This window comes from Bombus impatiens, unplaced genomic scaffold, assembly GCF_000188095.3.
Source record: "Bombus impatiens unplaced genomic scaffold, BIMP_2.2 scf_0166, whole genome shotgun sequence".
Taxonomy (NCBI): Eukaryota; Metazoa; Arthropoda; class Insecta; order Hymenoptera; family Apidae; genus Bombus; species Bombus impatiens.
In genome coordinates, this window is record NT_176585.1 from 884,868 (window position 1) to 905,721 (window position 20,854).

The 20,854-nt window shown below is 38.2% G+C and overlaps 1 protein-coding gene across 6 annotated transcripts in view; it reads right to left on the reverse strand.

Moving 5' to 3' along the window:
• The window catches only part of LOC100748481 (5-hydroxytryptamine receptor), a 158,799-nt gene extending 138,182 nt beyond the window's left edge, over nt 1–20,617 (reverse strand). For 2 of the 6 annotated variants that reach the window (XM_012382738.2, XM_003487591.4), the window contains exons 1-2: nt 20,394–20,617; nt 12,423–12,697 (exon numbers count right to left, since the gene is read on the reverse strand). The gene's annotated coding sequence lies outside the window, so the exon portion shown is untranslated. Of the gene's footprint in view, nt 1–10,999; nt 11,196–12,422; nt 12,807–20,393 lie in introns of those variants that run through there. The other 4 variants (XM_033319555.1, XM_012382739.2, XM_024365992.2 and 1 more) reach the window with 3 other exon arrangements.
• Between the last annotated feature and the right edge of the window lie 237 nt (nt 20,618–20,854).

Here is a 20,854-nt window from a genome sequence, read left to right on the forward strand (position 1 = left end):
ACATTCTCGCTCATACCTCCCACCGTAAGATGACAAATTTAGAAACGTCTTTCCGAAAGTCACGTCATTCCATGGCTCATTCCACGGATAACATACATTTTATTTAGCTTGAAACCGTATTCAAACGTGTAACAACGATGCATCGAATGTGAAAAATGTGCGACGTACCTTGAAGCGAGTTTCATAAATTACACTCGTATAACATACATATAACTATGTTCGTTACGTTACTGGTTGAAAAATCCGATAAACGTGAATGGGATTCCGAGAAATGATGGCTGGATTTTCTTGCATAATGATTTATTTAACGATATGCAAGTTGTATGTTACAGATTCCTTTTTTACGATGTTCAAATTTTATGTTCAACAGAATGATACGGTAACTTTTCGCTTGCCAGATTTATATCACTTATTTTAAAACTTCTAAAACTTCTCTAATAATAAAAGTAATATCGATATTTAGTATTTTAAAGTAATCGTAAAAATAGTAATTGTCTTTACGTAATTTATTTTATTACGAAATTCGTTACCGTTATATGAGAAAACTTGTAATACTAAATCTCGTGATTTACGAGTTCTAAAATTTCTCTAATAATAGTGGTACCGGTCAAATTTAGTATTTTAAAGCGGCATTAAAAGTAAAAATATTTCTCAAATTTAGATCATCTGTTTCATTATCAAACTCGTTACTGTTATACGAGGAAACTTCTATTAATAACTTGTGACCTACGACTTCTAAAATTTCTCTAATAATAAAAGTAGTATTGGTCGATAGTTAAATAAATCGTATTAGTTAGTTGAATTATGTTTGTAATTTGTGCTCCGTACGTGTCCTAATACTCACGACCAACCGTGTACTTTTAATCAATTTTCGCGGGCAGATGCGTTATTCGGCGGTTTTGACATCCCATCCGCTCCAGTAGTCTAACTTTAAACGCGTTTCGTTAACTAATTAGCGCGACTATTATAACTTTATAATTCCAATGCCGCGCTCTAGCCAAAAACCGCATAATACCAGCGTAATTCTAAAACGAGAACGAACTACCCAACTAAACCCGATCCCACCGGAAGAAACAAACTGTCTGCCGTTGCTCCGGTTCGGTTCTCCGTTCGCCTAATCAAAGGACAGTTTAAACGGTGTGCAACGAGCAGCCTGTTAACCGTCCACGAAATTGCCAGAAGGTGACGTCCGTGAAGGTTTAACAGCGAAAGCACAGTGAGCCACTTTAAGAAGCAGAACTCCAAGCATCCATTATTCGAGGGTTAGCGTCGTCGTGTCCCGGTTAATCGAACGTGAAAAGCGTGTCCCGACTTTCGACAATGGAACAACGACATCCGGTTTACAATGTCGCGAAAAGCGAGGCAAGAGGAAAGCATAGGATTAGGGAAAGGGACGTCTTTGAAACAAGACGACGACGTCTAGGAAACACGACGACGACGACGACGACGACGTTCACGAAACGAGACATTGACGTTGAATTTCTAGAGGGTTAAATGTCGTTTCAACAACGTATAACTAGGCGACATCGACCTCCCTGTTACCTGGAATCGATTCCCCGGCGCAATGTCAAATTGCATGGAGTTTGCACGGCACCGAGCTTACGCAGCGATGCATTTAACTTCCGAATGATCGATGAACGCTCGACTCCGTTCAGACGAGCAGAAAATGACGGCCTTGAAATTTGTCGCGATCCCGGATGCGTTTGACGATCAACGGATGATGAATTTGTTGGAGGTTTGTGTTTACGAAGGTTTGAGTTTGTGGCGAGACGAGAAGAAAAGTGAATGAGCTTCGAAACAAGTATATACATACTATTATTGTACTTGGAGTTGGATCGAGTATATTTGTTAAGTTTCAGGATCGAATTTAGCGAATTACGGAAATTTCGTTGAAGAAGATGTATCGTACTGTCCACATCATAAGTGGATCTCGGATGTTTGTGCAAATTCATATTTTTCGAGAACAAACATCATTTCAAAGCAACATGATATTAACATAATATTAACGTAATAACAAACAACGTAATGATCGATAAAACGACAAACCTAATCATAACAAAAGAATCTACATGAATAAATAACCTACATATGTAAGCTTACGTATATAAGAATTTGTTTCATCAAATAAACATTACAACGAGGAATTTATGTTAGACATTTTCTCTATTTTCGCTTATTTTCCGTTCCGTATACTTTTGCATATTTAAATACAAAATATAGACAGTCTAATCATAAAGAAGACCTCCTTCATTCTACCATAATGCACGAGCTTTGACGTCGTTATTTTGTACATAACAATAACTTTTCAATCAATGTTGGTTTAATTCTAATTAACTTTCCTCCGTCTAAATTACTTTGTACTTCCTTTGTGTTTAAATGCTTCTCTGGTTATTAAATTCTGCATGAATTAATCTACTTTTGAACTGTGTTCAAATTTCCTTATTTTTTAATATTTTTAATTATTATAATATTCCACGTGCGCGTTATTGAAAGCATCGCCTTCTCTGCGATTACCAGCGAGCATCGAGCTACTTTTGGCAGAAAATCCTCCGTGAAAGAAACTTCCGTAATATTTCGCCGGCATCGTATCCGCGGAGCTCTATTTTACGATATCGCGCATTTATTCCCGACGAATTACGCCACGTCAAAACACTCCTACATAACCATGATGATCGATGAATGCTTTCGACCACGTTCCTGTAATTCGGCTGGCGGTGGCTGTTTGGTGCTCGATGCACTTCCTACGATCGATTCATCGATAATTACTGTGACGAGTTCGAAAAGGCCCGTCTGTTTCCTGGAATCGCGCGGTAATGGAAAACAGAAACAGAACGGAAAAAGAAGCCGGAAGAACGAGGAACAGAAGATACGCTTTAGACACATGCCATTCGCTTAGATGCATGATAGTTCGTTTAAAGATAACACTTAAAAAAAAAAAAAGAAAAAAGAGAAAAGAACAATGAAAAACAATCGATCAATGGTGCTACGGTAGAATAATTCTGTCAAACTATGGAACAAAGCGTGCACGCCTTTCAACTTTCAAATTCTCGTTGTTTTTTCTTCGATGTAAAATTCTAAATTTCCGAGTCTATTATTTGTGAACGTTAACGTTAAAAAGTATCGCTTGTTTATTTTTTTACCAAATTGAATTTCATTTTATTTGTTTTTAAGATTGTTTTTTACGTTACTTGAGACAAGTGTCCTTTATGTTTCAACTCGCACGACAGACTTTATTTAGTAATTTTTATTAACTTTTCAAATTATACGAGAGATCGTTGCAATTAATTTGTACATTTTCATACAATTCTTATGATGTTGTTACAAATCGATCAAAGTGCTCATATTTGGAGATTCTTTTTAGAAATAAAGTTTTCTCCTTAATGTAAATTGAACGGAGATGTAAAAGAAAATAGGATGGCACATAGAGTTATCTATTTGATCTACAAAGGGTTCATAGGTCGTGTTACACCGTTTTTTTACGTAATACGCGCAGAAAATTTCGTAACGGTGCGACGATATCATCGTCGAAGAGGCAGAGAATAGCCGTATCGATTATGCAACGAGCTCGTGCACGTGGAAATTTCGGCGATGACCGCCTCTAATTCCCAGTTGTAAAGTTTCTCGCCGCTTTGTAAAAACGATGTGCAAGCGTGTCGTTGTATTCTCATTCTCTCGCCATTATCTACGTTATTTATTATCGCGATAATTCCCTTATGAGACGAGAATCTCATTGTTGCTGCCATGCTTGCGTGGAAAGCAACTATGGAAAACTTTATGCCTGCTTATACATTTTCACCAACGATAATTACGTACGCCCTGGGATAATTTCGGTTTTAGCGAAGTAGAAAATGCGAACATTCCCCTTTCGTAATCAATTCTTCGCTTCCATTTTAATTACGTCGATGAACCGATCGTTTCTTCTTAAACGCTATACATTTCATTTTAGCGGATAATTAAGCAATCGAAATGTATGTACTTAACACGCGATGCATGCTATTTTAATAAATCGGATCCAGTAAATCATAGAAATATTTGGACACCGGTATAATTCTGACCTTTAAGCTTCGTCGGTAGCGACGGTATGCCCGTTCCAAAACTAAAGCAAATGGTTGACTTTGCAGATATAATTGCATTTAGAACAATAGTGAAAAAAGAAATAAAATTTCATATCACAAAAGTATTCTGAATATATAGTTTAGAAATGGAAAATATACTGGTATTCTAACAAACGCCAGATATTATATTTTAAACCACATGTAACTGGATATTCGTATCAAACGTATAAATAAATTTTAAATTCCGATACATCTATGAATTTTTATTCTGCAAACGTAAACTGACCAAAGAATGGTTTCGCCATATTTTCCCAAAAACATCAAAGATTATTGAGAATGAAATGCGGGAATCCCATACAAAATTTAAGTGAATGATTTTCCCTAAAAAAAAGAATCAGACCCGCGTGAAACGAATTTCTAAAACGTCAAAGACTATTAACTATGAAATGGAGAAATCCTGCACAAAAGTTAATTGAATGATTTTCCCTAACAAAAAGGATCAGACCCGCGTAAAACGAATTTATAAGGCGTCAAAGATTGTTATGAATGAAACGGGGAAATCCTACATGAAAATTAACTGAATGATTTTTCGTAAAAAGAAAAAAAAATCAAATCCACGAAACACGAATTCATAAGTTTCACGAGAAATGCGTTAAAGACTATGACAAACGAAAACAAGAGACTGGAATTTGAAGGTAGTAGGCGTTTACAAGCAGACCGACTTGCTGCCAGGACGAAACTTATTTCATGGACCAGCGATGTCGACTGGTAATTCTTGAATGAACTTCGACTTTTAACAAGTCATTGAAATAATTCGTAAATTCGAGGAACTCTGTCCCTTGGGATCGATACGCCATGACGCGTGTAGGTACAAATGAATGCCACGTAACTTTAATTAATAAATTTCCGAATGTATTTACGCGACACCCGTTAAATTATATATTCTACGCGTTACTAAACTGACCATGGATATAGCGCACGCAATCGACGGAAACATAGCTAAATAAACAGCTACATTTATCCTAATAGACAAATTTCAGTCAGTTCAAATTTCGTTATCGATATTTCCACGCGGTTCAACGCGATAAATCTCCGATTCTCGGTTAATTATTTCCACGCTGTTAAAACGTTCTCGATGAAAATTAAACCACGTACGATTTTTCAATTGCTCGGTGATCATTTTATAAAAGGCTAACATACGTAACGTCGTGATTCCGAAGATACGATATCGTCTCGTATCGTGTTCAAAATAATTCAATTTCTAAAAATACTTGGTTAACAATATTCATTTTGATCAAATCTTCTTGGTGTACACGAATATCGTAGAATTTTTTACTTTTCTGAATGACATTTAAAAAGAAAGAAAGAACTACGATGTCTAGAAAACGCTGCTTGTTGTGACTCCGAAGACACAACGTTGCCGTGTTAGAACGCTTCTCAAAAGATTCTACAATTTCTTGACTAATCCAAGAAATTCCCGATGCAATCGAACCTCATGAAATTTCCTATTTTTCATAATGAACGTTTCTTTAAAAAAAAGCTACGATATATATATATACTGTATAATGTTTATTGCAGCTCTGAAAACACGGTGACATCGCGTTCCAGATGTTCAAATCGAGAGAAATCTTCGTTTTGTCTCTCGTTCCTTCTCTTTCGACCCACACCAATCCTGGATCTTTATATCCGGTCTTTACGCTGACGATATCACGGAAGAACGTGCACCGGGAAGCATAAAAAGCGACGAGCACCCTGGGAGAACCACCAGCCACTGAATTCAAGCACCGACGAGCAGGCGCGGCTCTCCCTTTTTCTTTAAAATGTGTCACTCGTCGCTCGTTTCCTTTGTTTCGTTAAGCATCGTCTATATCGGCAGAAATAGAACGGAGATTTCGAAAAACGTATCTACGTTTCCACCAACCATACCGTTAACATCGACTGTCTCTCTGTTAATCGCAGTTCGAACGATGGTTGCGCGCAAAAAAGAAAGAAGAAAAAAGATAGAGACGAAAGTATTATAGAAAAGCTACGCGGAGTGCAACAAAACGAGGAGAAACGTTGTCTCGTTATTCTCGAAATTGTATCGTCGCGAATGGGATTTCGAACTTTTAATGAATAAAAAGAGTGTCGTTTTTTCCCTACGGTAATAACGGACTTCTGATGCAAATTCAATTGGGCCAAACAATTATTTCTCTATGGCGTTGGAAACGCGCGATTGTCGGCCTCGTTGAATTATTATTCGAATCACACGGGAAAGGAAACACATAGAGATTTTGAAATACGGTATACCCCGAAAAAAGGAGAAATTTGTCATCTTAGTTGTCTGTGATTTCTGTAAAATTCCGACTCTTTAACGCGGTAACATTCATTCCTCTGTTCAACGTTCCATCGTATCACGTATGTCCACGTTTGCTATGTGACTGCGTTAAGACAAGTGATTTTTCGCATGATTTTTAGTTACAAGCAGACCATGGATTTTTATGCATTCGCGAGAGACTCGAAGATGCAGAAGAGCACAAAATGCTCGTAATATACGAAACGATATAAAATATTCAAAGTGAAGTATTTGTTAATAGTGAAGTATACGTTTATTAGGTGAAATAAATATCTATTTATGTTCCATTTCTGTAGTTATTCTTTAGTTACAAACAGACTGTGGATTTTTATGCATTCGCGAGAGACTCGAAGGTGCAGAAGAGCACAAAATGCTCGTAATATACAAAACGATATAAAATATTCACAATGAAATATTTGTTAGTAGTGAAGTATACGTTTATTAGTTGAAACAAATATCTATTTATGTTCCATTTCTTCAGTTATGTTCATGAAAATATAAAATTGCATAAAAAAGATCTCATCCAATAACAAGTAAAAGAAGAAAACTAAGTGGCCTTAATTAAAATAAACGAATGTCAGGCATGAAGCATACTTACATCACTAAATATCAAGAATCATATTAACCTTATTCGTTTAGTCTTAAACAATTAGTCAAAATAAACTTCAAAGAAGATCATTTGTCAACATACAATATCGTAGCCGATGAAACTCGTATTCGTAGAACTCATACACTCGAAAATCAAACACAGGACAGTTTGTTCAACAAAAAGGAACGAAGGGAAGAAAAACGGACACGAGTCGAGGCTTTCTAAATATCACAGACTAATTGACTGGCCTCTGAAACGGCGAAAAAGAAGAGACCGAAACCGGTTCAAAGCTTGGTCTTCTTCAACGTGAATTCAACAAGTTAGCTGTTTTTCTTTGGGAGGACGGAGCTTTAAAAGAGGCTGCACCGTGTGAGATCCACGAGAAATCTAGATTAAAGGAACAAGGGGTTTGCCGTAAGGACAAGCCAACTTCTTTTCCTAGGTGACTATTCTTCAAAGAAAATTTCCTTGATCTTTCTTCACCCTTGACTTTCGAGATAAGACACACTTTGATCGATCAAACACCTTCAATGGAAAACTTGCTCGATAGATTCGTACGCAAGTTGAATAGAATCAGCAACTTTCAATGAGTTTCAATATCGCGCACGTTCGTTGATGATACGACAAGCTTTTTGCAAGATCGATTCGAAACCATTAGCCGAAAGTTCAAAAACGTTTTTCGACGTCCATTTTGGGCAAACTTTTCCTCTTAGAGATTATTTTCTTTCTTTCTTTTTTTTTTTTTTTTAACTTTCTGTGCATTTTCTCATGACAAATGAATAGAAACGAACTATGACAGTTTCGAGTTTAGCAATCCATTGGTTCAAAAGTTATTTTTATTCTTGACGTACTGCATGACTTGTTTTAACGTGATAACTAATTAGACGGTAAAAGTCGTGTTATTTATTTAAACACGTATCGTGCTCAGAGTAACGGAATATCGCTTTAGTATAAATTTATAATTTGCTAAATAACATCTATCACGAAGGTTGCACAAGTGCAGAGATGTATAGCCTAAGCTAGACGAATATTACTCGTACTTTTCTATTTCCACGAGACAGTGTCCAGTGACGCTCATAGTAACGACAAAGACGAACGATCTATCTAACACGCATATGAGGAAGAAAGCCATACAAAATTTTGTTACCTTTTTCGTACAGTCACTTTTGAACGACAAGGTTGCTAAAACTTAAAATTGGTGTCGTTGAATTTTATTCGATAAGTATTTCATGAGTATAAGTTTCGACTGAAAAGTTAAGTTCTCAGAGGGCAAACTTCACATTCCATTTTTAATGAGACTTTGATATTTCGTAAAATCTGAAAAATTCTTGTTGTCTTTCTTGTATCGATGTCTCTCTGTCACTAAAATGTAATATCTTAATACAACATAGTTGAAAATAAAAAGTTAGTTTAAACTGCTAGGATCGACGATGACGGTTTCTAAAAATAGTTCACAGATTGATAAAGTTTCACGAGAAACTGTAACGAAGCAATATTTTAATATCTTTAATAATAACAAAACGTCACGAAAAGAAGATTTCAATTCGAAATACGTATTTGTAAATAGGTTGGTATTTTTCTTTCGTTATAGCTTTCGCTGAAAATCAAACGAGTAATTCGTCTACGATAATGCTTTCATCGCCGAACATAATATTTATCTTACGATCGAAACTTAATCCCGCAAACGACGAAACTAATAACTTTCGCGTAACTAATAATTTCGTAATTAATTAATTTTGTCTTTCGCTTTATATGCATGTTTCTAGCAAAGCCATGTTTTGTGAAATACGACATATTATACATACATTAATCGAATCGTTTGAACGCGTAGATTGCAAAAATAGCAAAATTATTCCAGGGAAAGTTATTACTAGAACATTTCGATGGAAATCACATACACTGAAAGTAAAGAACACGTTTATTTCCTACGTACTGTTTCATTGCTTAAGATATGTCTAATAAGAAACATCGTTATAACTATTTATTTTCAATAGAAATATAAAAGAAAACTAATACAAGTTGATTAATTAACAAGTCACTAAATCTTTTAGAATGATTCGAACAAGACAAATTTCGTGGACTAAAAAATTCTCACCAATATAAACGATTTACATAACATCGTCAGATAAAATTGCACAAAATACAGTGTAATATTTATCAAAATTTAAATGCCATGATATAGCGTGTTTCGATCTATCACGACTCCCACGTCAAACTATATAAAACTCACGTGGCAGTCAACGAGTTAAAACGTTTCGTCCTCGAGGGATAAGGAGCCACGATTCAAGTTGATTATGAAATTACGTTTCTTATGTTCTTACGTAATGTGTCAAGTACGAATGTCGGAGGTCGACCTCCGATCGGATCGAAGCCGAATGAAATATTAATCGACGACGGTGTATCGTTTCGATGACGCTCGCGTGTAAATAGAATAAAGGACGGAATAAATATTACAGCGACGAGACAAAAAGATGCGAAACAGAAGGAAATACGACGTGGAGGGTAAGCTCAGATTGCCAAAGGGGTTTCCTGTTCGGTGTAAACCCCTCGATGCTTTATCTTTGCAGTTGAACCGTGTATTCGCGTGCTCTGGCGAAATTTCTATTCTTATTTGCACATATACCATTGGTGTTTCGCGGCAAGTTCGTTTATTCTTCGCTCAAGTGGACTCACGATCAGTAAATCCTGTATTCGATGGCAAAACGATTTGATAGCTTAGTCGCTAATGAAACGAAACTATCGGCACAATTAACCGAGTTCTCGGCGAAGAACGAAGCTTCGTTGACTCTAGAATCGTTAACCGGACGCCTCTCGATCCGTACACCGGGTAAATGGAAGGTGCGGCTTGAATAAAAGCCTCGAATGGGAACGCATAAATTTCTTTGTTACTATCGGCAGAGCGAAAAACGCAAGAGTAAAGCCTCCTTTCGATTCGAAAGCATTCTCTGGATACAAACGAACGTTCCTATTCGCGCAAATTCTTTCTTTTTTTTTCTTTTTTGTTTTTTTTTCTACAGGAAATAATACCTGGCTTTCGTCGTTTAGTTAAGCAACGAAATGTTCAATTGTTTTAATGAAAATGCGATAATTAAATTAATGGGTTGGAAATGGAAATGTGTTGCAAGCGTTTTGGACTATGGGGAGCTTTCTTAGGAATTTTCAGGCCTTTATGAATAAGCGTAACAATGCGTTTTAATGTTTAAATGCATGCAGATGTCTCCATTAAAAGTTTACTTTCTTAAGTTATGGTTTCTACCGCTTTTCATCCGATTGGACTCTATTCAATTCCTGCACTAACGAGAATGAATGTACCTAATTTTGTATTGTTAATTATCTATCTATTCCTAGTTCCTATTATTTGATATCAAATTAATATTAAAATATTTAATTTTAAAATATTTTAATATTAAAATATTTTAATTAATCGATGCTTCGACGAGAAAATAGTAGCACAGGTGCATTTTTTGATCAGATATTTATCTATCACGCTTTGCTACGATCTTCTAAATTTTTATAAATAATATTGCATGTACATAACGATATGTTTCAATCTTTAGAATAGACCTTTCTACTAGACCATAGATTTCTCTGTTAAAATTTAACCCTTAAACTGTAAAAGCGAGTATTGCGTGCCCGGGCTATCTCGACAGACTCGAATTTCTCGCAAAAAATGTTATTTCACAAAAGCTTTATGATAACCTTAATTTAGAACGTTTGAAGATGTTACGTGAATTTTTGTGCGAGTATTGCTTACTGAGAAACGCATCAAGCACGAAAGTTTCGCGTTTTGAACTTAAGGGTACCGTAAAAATATTTCCACTCTAAAGATTAATTAATAAATTCACAATTTTCTCAAGTTAAAATTTCGTCATATACCACTTCGATCAATCGCTGCCTTTATTCGACGATTTTAATAACGATAATGAATATATTGACTATTATATAACGTATGCTATTATACAGCTATAAAAAGTTTACGATGGTATTAAATATTGGAAAATTTCTGTCGGGCTTACTCACTCATTGTCAGATTACGGGATATTGCCGGAGGGTACGCCAAACCTTGTGATTACAGCACTCGCGTGTTTAAAATTAATAAATATATCGGTTTAACACGTAACCGCGATCGTAAAACGAGCATGGCACGCCAACAGTTAATAAAAGTAACGTAATTATAAATATTCTAGAAATTTTAGAGAACGCCATGGTACGTACGCGCACTTCGAAGGCTGAGCGAATACTAAACTGCGTACAATGACGAGTAATAACGCGACCCAAACACACCTCAAATCCGACCTGTGTCGAATTCTACGATTCACGAATTGTTTATTCGGCCGAGTGAAAACCAAAACACACTGCGATAACATGGAAGACGTTCAGAAAAAAGAAATGCCTCTGCGCTTGACAAGCAATGATACGATATCACAGTTCGTCGAACACGTCCCTTTTTTTGCTGGATGAGGAACGCGAGCACAGATGTTTACACTTCATGGACAATTTATGCGCATGTTTTCGTTTCTCTACGATCAATTCCGAAACATTTTGGTTAGAAAGATACCCCAGGCTTTTGAATAATAAAGTAATATGTATTACGGTTTGATTCGATATGAATGACGGAATAATATTAGAATATGTATTAAGCGGGGATGCAAGATTTTTTGAAATACGTAATCTTTCAGGTAGAAAGTTATGGTAAATAGAGTGGTTAAAGAATACAAGCGAATATTCCTGTAGGTAGAAAGTTATGGTAAATAGAGTAGTTAAAAAATACAAGAGAATACTCTGCCAAAATTAAATGCCCCTCGCTCTTGAATAATACAAAAGTGTCACGGTTTGATTCGATGCGAATTGCAGAATAATATTAGAATTTTTATTGTATGCATGATTTCTTTGAAAATACCCAATCTTCTAGATAATAATTTATTATACGTAGAATACTAAAAATCTCTAGCTTTAGGTAACAGCTTTTTATGAGAATCTATAGAGATACGAAGAGAAGAAAATCCTTCTAGAAATACTGGTTCATCGTTAATAAGCAGATTGCGGATGCTTATGCAAATGTATAATTTTATGTATTTATTAAAAACAGATAGAAGCCAGATAAAGAATTTAATTGCATCCAGTAAATACGTAATTTTCATACAATACACATTTATCACAATTTTAGATTTTCTCTAAATGCATAAACATCTGCCGTCTATCAGTAACGTATACTTAACGTAACTTGATCATTTTCAAGCAAAAATAATTCCTCCCTTAAATAACAAAACAAATTTCCCAGTGTATTTCTCGTGACAAAGCTGGAATATATCAGCCTCGAATATTATATCCGCACGAGCGCCAACCCGCCTCTACCACATCCTTCGTAAACAATGAATCAGTAATTTATCATGGCACAAAAGTCACTGGAGGCTGTGAATTCGTAGGAAAATTTGGCTCATACCTGAAATCTCTAGGCAAGGCCAATCTCAGCGGACGACGACGCACACCATCGTTGTTGCATCGTCTGCATGCGCGACGTTGCTCGTCTAGAATGCCTTATCCCGGTGGTACGTGATCCAAACGGCGATGATCCGCTCGCAGACGTGGACAGTTTGACGAGAACGATTAAAACGTTGAATCATTAGCGAGACAGAGGCAACGAAGTGGCTAGCAACGCGCTGTTTTCGTCGCTTTAATGCTAGCTGCACCGGATACGCGCATTATCGGCCGAGACACCTACCAGAAATACCATTAGCGGCCATTTATTTCGAACGAATACCCAATCACGACGGCCGATAATCTAGTGTCGGGTCACGTTTTAGCAGCAGCTGAAAGTAGCAGCCACCTGGCCGGCCCCGTTTTTCGTTCGACGTTTCGCAATACGGGGAAAAGGTTCATCATCGACTATTCTAGAGACTAAACACCTTGGCTGTTGAAGTACACTTCGATGTGTTTTTATATAACTACCAGTCCCTGTTTAATCCTTAGTTGCTTAGATACCCTGGTTTCTCAAGTACACTTGAGTGTGTTTTTATGTAACTACGACCCCTGTTTAACCCTGGCTGCTTAAATACCTCGGTTGCTCAAGTATACTTCTTCGTCGTCTTTATGTAACTACAACCCCTCTTTAACCCCTGCCACGGTCCTCGAAGGATTTACACAGGCCACGAAATTATTCGAACACTTGTAGACACTTCCTATGAATATATTATGTGTACGATAAATCTTGAAATTTCATTAGCACCATCGTGAGACTTGATTATCATGATTGTGTTGGAGAAGTTTCAGGCAAATCCGAAGATACGTATTTATAGAAATTACAAGATATTTATTACAAATTATTGAACATTTAATAAGAATGTAGCGTATAGTATAAATAATTATGCTTCTGGCTTCCGTAATAGTATTTTATGCCTCGGCTTTACTTCAGTTTCAACTTTAAACGAGGAAAAATCTTTCAATGTTTTAATAAAATCTGTAGCACACGATTGTTACTTTATAAATATAACTTTATAAATACATTCTTCCCCGTGTTTTCCCCAAGTTTAAGAAACTTTCGAAGGGTAGAAAAATACGATCCGATGGAAAACGACTCAAATGTCACAGCAGGGTTAACTCGAATGTCTAATCGATATACCAGGTTTATGAATGACATTTCCGTGAATCAAAGTACGATGTATTTATCACCATAACGCGACCCTTCTATATTCTATTTTTATTTCCTTCACTTACGACAATATTCCTCTTTATGTACCTGTATCCTCCTCGTACAATTTTATTATTTTTTTTTTTCTTTTTTGGTAGCTCCATAAATTTCTTGCTATTCGTCCAACCGAAAATTCAACGAGCCATCGCGATGTTTATTAGAAATAATCTGTGAATATTCTATTAGAATATTTTTGATTATTGTGAAAAATTTGCTTCTTTGATGGTTTCGAACAGCCAACAGTGGTTCTCTAGAATAATCGCAGTGTTTGGGGTGAATGACGAAAGAGGAAGGTGTGATAGGGAGTGTTACAGGTTTACACGAGCTCCTATCAGTATTCCGTGCGCTTTCAGGAAGGCAGGTTCCTCTCTGCAGAGCCAGAACTTCCGGCCGCAGCTAGTTTATCGTGAAACGAAGAGTTCAACTCTATGAACTTACGACCGGGCAACGTTTTGGGACATCTTCGTCGACTTTGAGATAGCATGTCGATGTTTGCTCAGCGAGCAGCTGGCAAATTATTTTCCAGCAAAACTTCGAAATCGTTTGCGTCTTTGGAAAGGGGTTCGAGATCCTCGAGCGAAATCTGTTAAAGTATAGGGGTGGCTTTTGTACGGATTGAAGCTGCAATTGAATCCAGAAATATCGCGATTCTTTCGCAGAAGCAAAGTAGATAGGAACTGGAATGAAGTATCTCGTTACTACTGACTCGAGATCTTCCTCGAGAAATGGCCGTACTTTGTCCCAGATTTCAAAATCTTATACTTTCCACGCCAAACTGCTCCATCTTTGTTCATAACGAAACGTCCCAGTCGACGATCTAACATTCCATCGGCAATTAATTTTTACGTTTCCTCTTCTCCTCTTATTTTCATCGACCAGGTAAGAAAAAGTTAATGATAGCTTGTTCGTCGAAACGAAAGATACAGAGAGAAAGAGAGAGAGAGAGAGAGAGAGAAAGAAAGCAGAACCCAGCAATGTGAAACGATGAAAAAGGTAGACATCTCGAGGAAAAGGTCAGCCAGCCACTTAGTCCTTAATCCTCTCATCGAGTTCCAATTAATACACGTCGGCAGCCGTTATTCAACATTCAGGAAGGAGGACCGCGCGGATTAATTGACTCGCTACGATTTAAAATCGCCGACGACAATGGACTACCGAGACCTCTTCCCTTTTCCTTCTATTTTTCCTTCTCTTTCCTAGCCGCGGATTAAGGAAATCATTCCTTGGGACGAAGTCCTTGCACCGCGACGGGAATTTTTGTAGGCCGATAAGACGCCGGACCGAATTGGATCCGATAAGAGGATCAAGAGCAAAATTTGTGACCGCGCTTAATAAGCGGAATGAAAAGCAAATAGAACAGAATCGTTCCACCGGGAATCCCCTGTATATACGAGAAACATTTCTTTCTAGAAATATACAAAATAATTGGAGTGCGTAGACGAAGAATATACGATAAATCACATTTTTCGTTTTTTACAATGCAACGGTTTAAAAATTTAGTAGAATATAATATTGTCGATAAAACCTGTGTTACGAGTATTCTCTTTTTATTTGATTTTCAGGCTGAACGTAATGTAGCTTTCCGTGCATCTCATAGTTTAGACAATATTGTTTATCCGAGTATTAAAATATTATTTATAAATATAAACATTAAAACAGCGTTTGTTGTAACGATTTTGCCTTTGGCTGGATCTGACAGATTCTTTCCACTTTCAGCTGTTTTATATTAAAACGAACCATAAGGATATTAAAAATCAACAAATTAACAAAAATATGTTCCTCTCCTGTTGTTTACGATTTACTTTGAAATGAGACATTTTTTCTAAAAATTCGATAAAATATGAATACTTCAAAACGAAAGATTCGCTATGATTCAGCAATTCCAGGAAGACTTCAGAATTTCAGAGGAGCATCGCTCAGAAAATTTTCTTCCACAAAGTGTTGTTTTATAATGTCCTTGTTTCTATCGTTTTCTAAGAGGAAAGGAAGATGAAACTGCATGCAGAAACATCAAACGGGTTACGACACCTTATGTAACGTATTGCGTAGAATTATTCAAGTATTTCCAGCACGCAATGGAGGATAAAGGTGACCCTGTTAACGACCTTTCTTAATCCTTCGACCTTACGTTCTGCCGAGCGAGAGTCATCATGCTCGATAAACCAATAAATTTTAATAATCGCCAGCGAGAGGCGAACAAAGGACCGAACGATCGCTAGCACATCGAATATTTCTCTTATTCTTTCGACGAATAACGTGACGAAAGAATCTCGTGGACTACGATGGAATCTCGAAGTCATACGATGCTAGAACATCCTCAAGAATCTCTTCCACTTACAACAGAGAAATTTCAGCATCGCCTGGCCACAACGACGAAGAACTCTATATGAAAGTAAAAAAGCGAAACTTACATCGCGAAAGTATTTGAACAATTCACCATAGAAAACCCCTATATCCATATCGTACGTGTTATGTAAAATATTTTGAAATTTCGTCGCCACCTTAACGAGAAAAGAATTTCGTAATTATATTAGTAAAATTTTGTAGCAATCTGAAAATGTATATAAAAGTTACAAAACATTTATTACAAACGTATAATATTTAATAAAAAATTGATTTACCGTACGAATAACCATTAAAACTGGAAGTGATAGAATGAAGAAATTCGATGAACTGAATATCGAAACCTATTACTATTACAATGAATAATTAACTGCTTCATTATTTTCTTGATATCTGCGAAATATACGTTTATACTAAATATATTGTAACTTCTATATATTTTTTCGTATTTGTTTCAAACGTTACGGATATAAGAATGATAGCGAAGTTACATTATAGTGTTAATAAATCTGAGAAAGAATGTGAGCAAGGGTTCGAATACTATCTCATTCTTTTAATATCGTAGAGAATAGAATTACTTTCTCAATTTCTTCATAGTCCATCGATTCCCACCCAGCTATATCGATAAAAGAAGCGAAGGGAAGTCACAGAATGACCAACCGGTCGAATAATACTCACCATTGACCCAGTAAACTGCAACTAGAGAAATTTCCTCGCCACCTTAGCAGGAGAAGGAAAGGAAACTGCCTAAGGAAATATAGGCTCGTTAGAAGTCAATGCATTTCCTTCGTTTCGCGATCAAATATTCTACGGAATCGAAACGAAAGGAAGGCGGCAGATCAGGTGGTCTGTCTTTGGCAGATAGAATTTTCGGTAGATACGAAACCTATCGAAGATAGAATCGAACAATCGGAACGTCAGAGAAAACGAGAAAGCTTAATGAGAACGAGAGCTGCCGCTAGATACGCGAATTTTCGATTAATCGCCGAAGTCGTGGCAGAAAGGTTCGAAGATTTCAGATGACAGCCAACGACGATGTATCGCGTGTCTTGCGCGAAACATTCTGCAATTTCATTAGTCTCGTTGTGACAACACTCGACTATCATGATTATATAGGCAAAGTTTTGAATAAATCTGAAAATAAATATAGAAGTTACAAGATATTTCTAGTAAATTATACGTAATTTAGCAAGAATTTATTTAATAGGAATAGCCATATTTCTATCGCTCACCGTATGAAACAAATGAATAATAAGTTTTCGTGTCTCGCTCTGGCTTTGTTTCAATTTCGTAAGGGACCATTTAATGGCTTAAGAAGATTCTGATAAGATCGATTTTCGCCATCTGATGCGCGAATTTTCGATTAATCGTCGACTTTGTGTTACAAAGGTCCGAAGCTTTCAGGTGACAGGGAACAACAATGGTTTGTTTCATCAAACGAAACGTTGCAGTGGAACTTGAACTAGTAAACGTAAATACCATCCCGTAATTACGACGCGTGTCATCGTCTGTTCGCGTGAATAGCAGAGTCCGCCCAGGGTGATTTGAGGAAGCAGTGCATCGCGTGCAAACAGCAGCGACGTGTCTCTTTAATGGGAAAACTCTAGACAATGTTGTTGCGGTTAGTCGGGCCCAGAACGAAAGAGAGGGAGAGCTTTAGAGATAGTTCAGAATCAGATGGACGAGAAAAAGAAGCTGCAGGGAGCGAGAATTGATCGAGGTCAGGTTAATGCCGGTCGAAAGAAACCGTAATTGCTTAATTCTCGGAGCGATTCCAGACGATTCGAAGCGAACCAAGAAACCGTACAGCCCTGATCCAGCTGTTTGCTGTATTCGATTTATCTGCCATTGGTTAAACGAAAGGAGATCCTCGGTCAGATCTAGGGATTTTAATAAATAAAAGGGAAACGCCCGCTTCAGCCGGAGAGACAGCCAAGAAAAATTCAATTTGTCAGCTGACTGGATCTAGGAATCGGTCTGATATCAGTGTGATCAGAGAAATAGCTGGAAATTCGGTGGTTCGTAGAATTTAGATTTCAGCGTGGAGCTCACGATCAAAGGCGTGACGTGGAAAACGATTTCGATGGCGATTCACGGTGACAACCGGCCCAAGGAGATCCGGAATTTCAATGATAACGCGATTTCCGTGGACACACGGTCGCATGCTACCAATTCGATCATAATGCACATCCTGCTTTACGACATCAAACGTTCCCAACGCGATATGAAACGATGGCAAAACCTCTGCTGACCGAAGAGGTAACATCCCTTCCGGTGGACAACTCAGAACAAATTCAATTTATCGGCCGGCTAAATCTCGAAATCGAATCTTTCGGAAGGAGGAAAGAGGATTAAAGCCGAGTGGAGGATGGAACTTTCGATCGTGTAAAATGAACGTCCACCCTCTATTCTTTAAAGGACACTAACTTACACGGAAAAGCAGAGAAGGCAACGAGACAGAATTTAGAGCGGAAGGAGTAGCGATAAAATTCCGGATTTCCATTTTAAAATAGTGACAGGGATGAAAGGGGGGAGAAACAACGCAACGATAAAGCGGCATTCGCACTAAAACGAAAAGTGGACCGCTTTCTTTTTTCGAGTAGATCCCTTCGTTTTTCGGGCTGCGTTCGCCAACGACCGAGAGATCTGCGAACGAAAGATTCAATCTGTCGGCGGGCTCGGTCACGAGGGGATCGACTTCTCCCCGCGGAATGCGAGAATAACAAAAGGGGGATGACGAAGGAAAGCCAGAAAGGAGGAACGAGATAGAAGAAAGAACGCGCGAGTTACGGCCCACGATATTTCCACGCGTGAAATTGAAACCCGTGACGATCTCACCTCGAAGCGACGATCAGCCACTGCCGCTTTCTTCGCGTGCACCTTTTATTCCCTTGACGTAGATGGACATTGAAACGCGTTGGTGAAAGCGAATAACCTCTTCCACGGGAGCATGCAGAAATGACGAGAACCAGGGCTCAGAGAAACTTCATTTCCGTGGGAGTATTTCTGATCCACGAATCTCTAAACTTCTCGATTGAGATGAGACACAGAATGAAGAACAGGAAACGAGCGACGGAATCGTAAAGATACGACACTCGTCTCCGAGACTTGCCAATTTGTTTCCATTATCGAGCTATGTTTGAATGGACACCAATTTCTCATCCTCTCTTTTATTTTTATTTTTCTTTTTTTTTCAAGGAACAACTCAAGAGTTTCTCCATGCAGTTAAGTTTTCGAGTTGTTTGTCCATTTGGAGTAGTATGCAAATCGGGGAACGAGAGAAACGTTCAGCTACGTTTTCCCTTTTTTTTCCTTCTCTTTCTTTTCTTTGTTGAAGTTGAAACTGTAAAGGAGTTTCGAGTTCCCAAATGCCAACAAAGGTGCGAATGTTTGCGTGTCACTGAACCTTCGATCGACAGAAACTCGATCTTCCTTGGACCTTCAGGAGAAGCAGGGGGGAAGGGAAAGCGTATAATCCAATGAGCAAATATCGAAGATAGAACGAACGTGTTTGCTATCGGTCATCCTAAGCCGCAAATAACGAGAGGGTTCGTCTAACACGAGGAAAACTCCCTGTGATTCTTCCCTTCCTCGTTGTCTCGTCGATCCTCCTCTCCTCGCACCTTCTATCGAACTTCTCAACGAGAATCCATAAATGGCCCTCCAAAAATGAAAGAATAGATAGATCACAGGAATATCGTACGAGGCTGCTGGTAACATGATATTCAAACACTCGACTCGCGATTTATTTAAAATCACAGTAGCGATCCAAGCGACTGGTGCAGGACCGAGCAACAAGTTATACACCATAACAAGCGTATCAGCAGAGAGGTGTGCCGTTTCCTCGCGTCGATCGTTAAGGCATTCATTCGAATTGGAAAGAAACTTTAAAGTTTCAAAACAAAAACGCTCCTTCTAATGCGCTAGATCTGTTCGATCCTTTGGAAACTTTCACGTCATATAACGAGTCACAAATAAATTTAAACAAATTAAGATAGATTAAATCGTTATGTCAGGGATGCGAAAGGAGGGAAATTCGTCATAGGAAAATCGAAGCGACGTACCGTCGTGACGCGTTCACTCGGACGAGTCACGGATTTAGTGTTGGATCCAACCTTTCGAAAAACGAATGAATTCTAACAAATTACAATAAATTAAAAAAGAAAAAAGAGCATGCGTTAAGGGTGCTAAGGGAGAGAGAGAATTGTTCAAAGAAAAGTCAAAGGGCGCTCATCGCGCCTTGTCTCGCCACGGATCCACGGCTGGATCGTGCGCGTCCGATCGAAAATCACGTGAATTGTAACGAATCGGAATAAATGAAGAAACGTGCATTAGGAATGTTAAAGGAGAGACATTTGTCACAGGAAAACCGAAAGGATGTACCGTCGTGATGCGTTGACTTGCCACAGATCCAGCGCTGGATCGTATTGCACCCGGTCGAAAATCGTGTTCAGATCCGGTTAAACCCGAGTCGAACGTCGGCCGTCGATGCGCTGTCGCGTAAACACGGATATCGATATCCGGTGAAAACGGTTCCCGATGGAAACGGCGCGATGTTCGAGCGACCCGGTGGTCCGGAGTACCGTGCCAGTACTGGTACTGTGGAGTTTGTTATCGAGTAGCGGCGAGAGGAAAAGCGGGCAGGGTGGTGGCAGCTCTGCTTGGCTGACAAGTAGACAGAGATGGTATTACGCAGGCGCTAACTCGGCTCGCCTCGCGGCAACCTTCCATCCTCCCTCTACAACCCCCGACAACTCGAGTGTTCGGCCACCCTACACGGCCAACGATGCCACCTACACCGTCACCCATCCTTGGAACGCCTTATCTACTCCGAGATGTCCAGC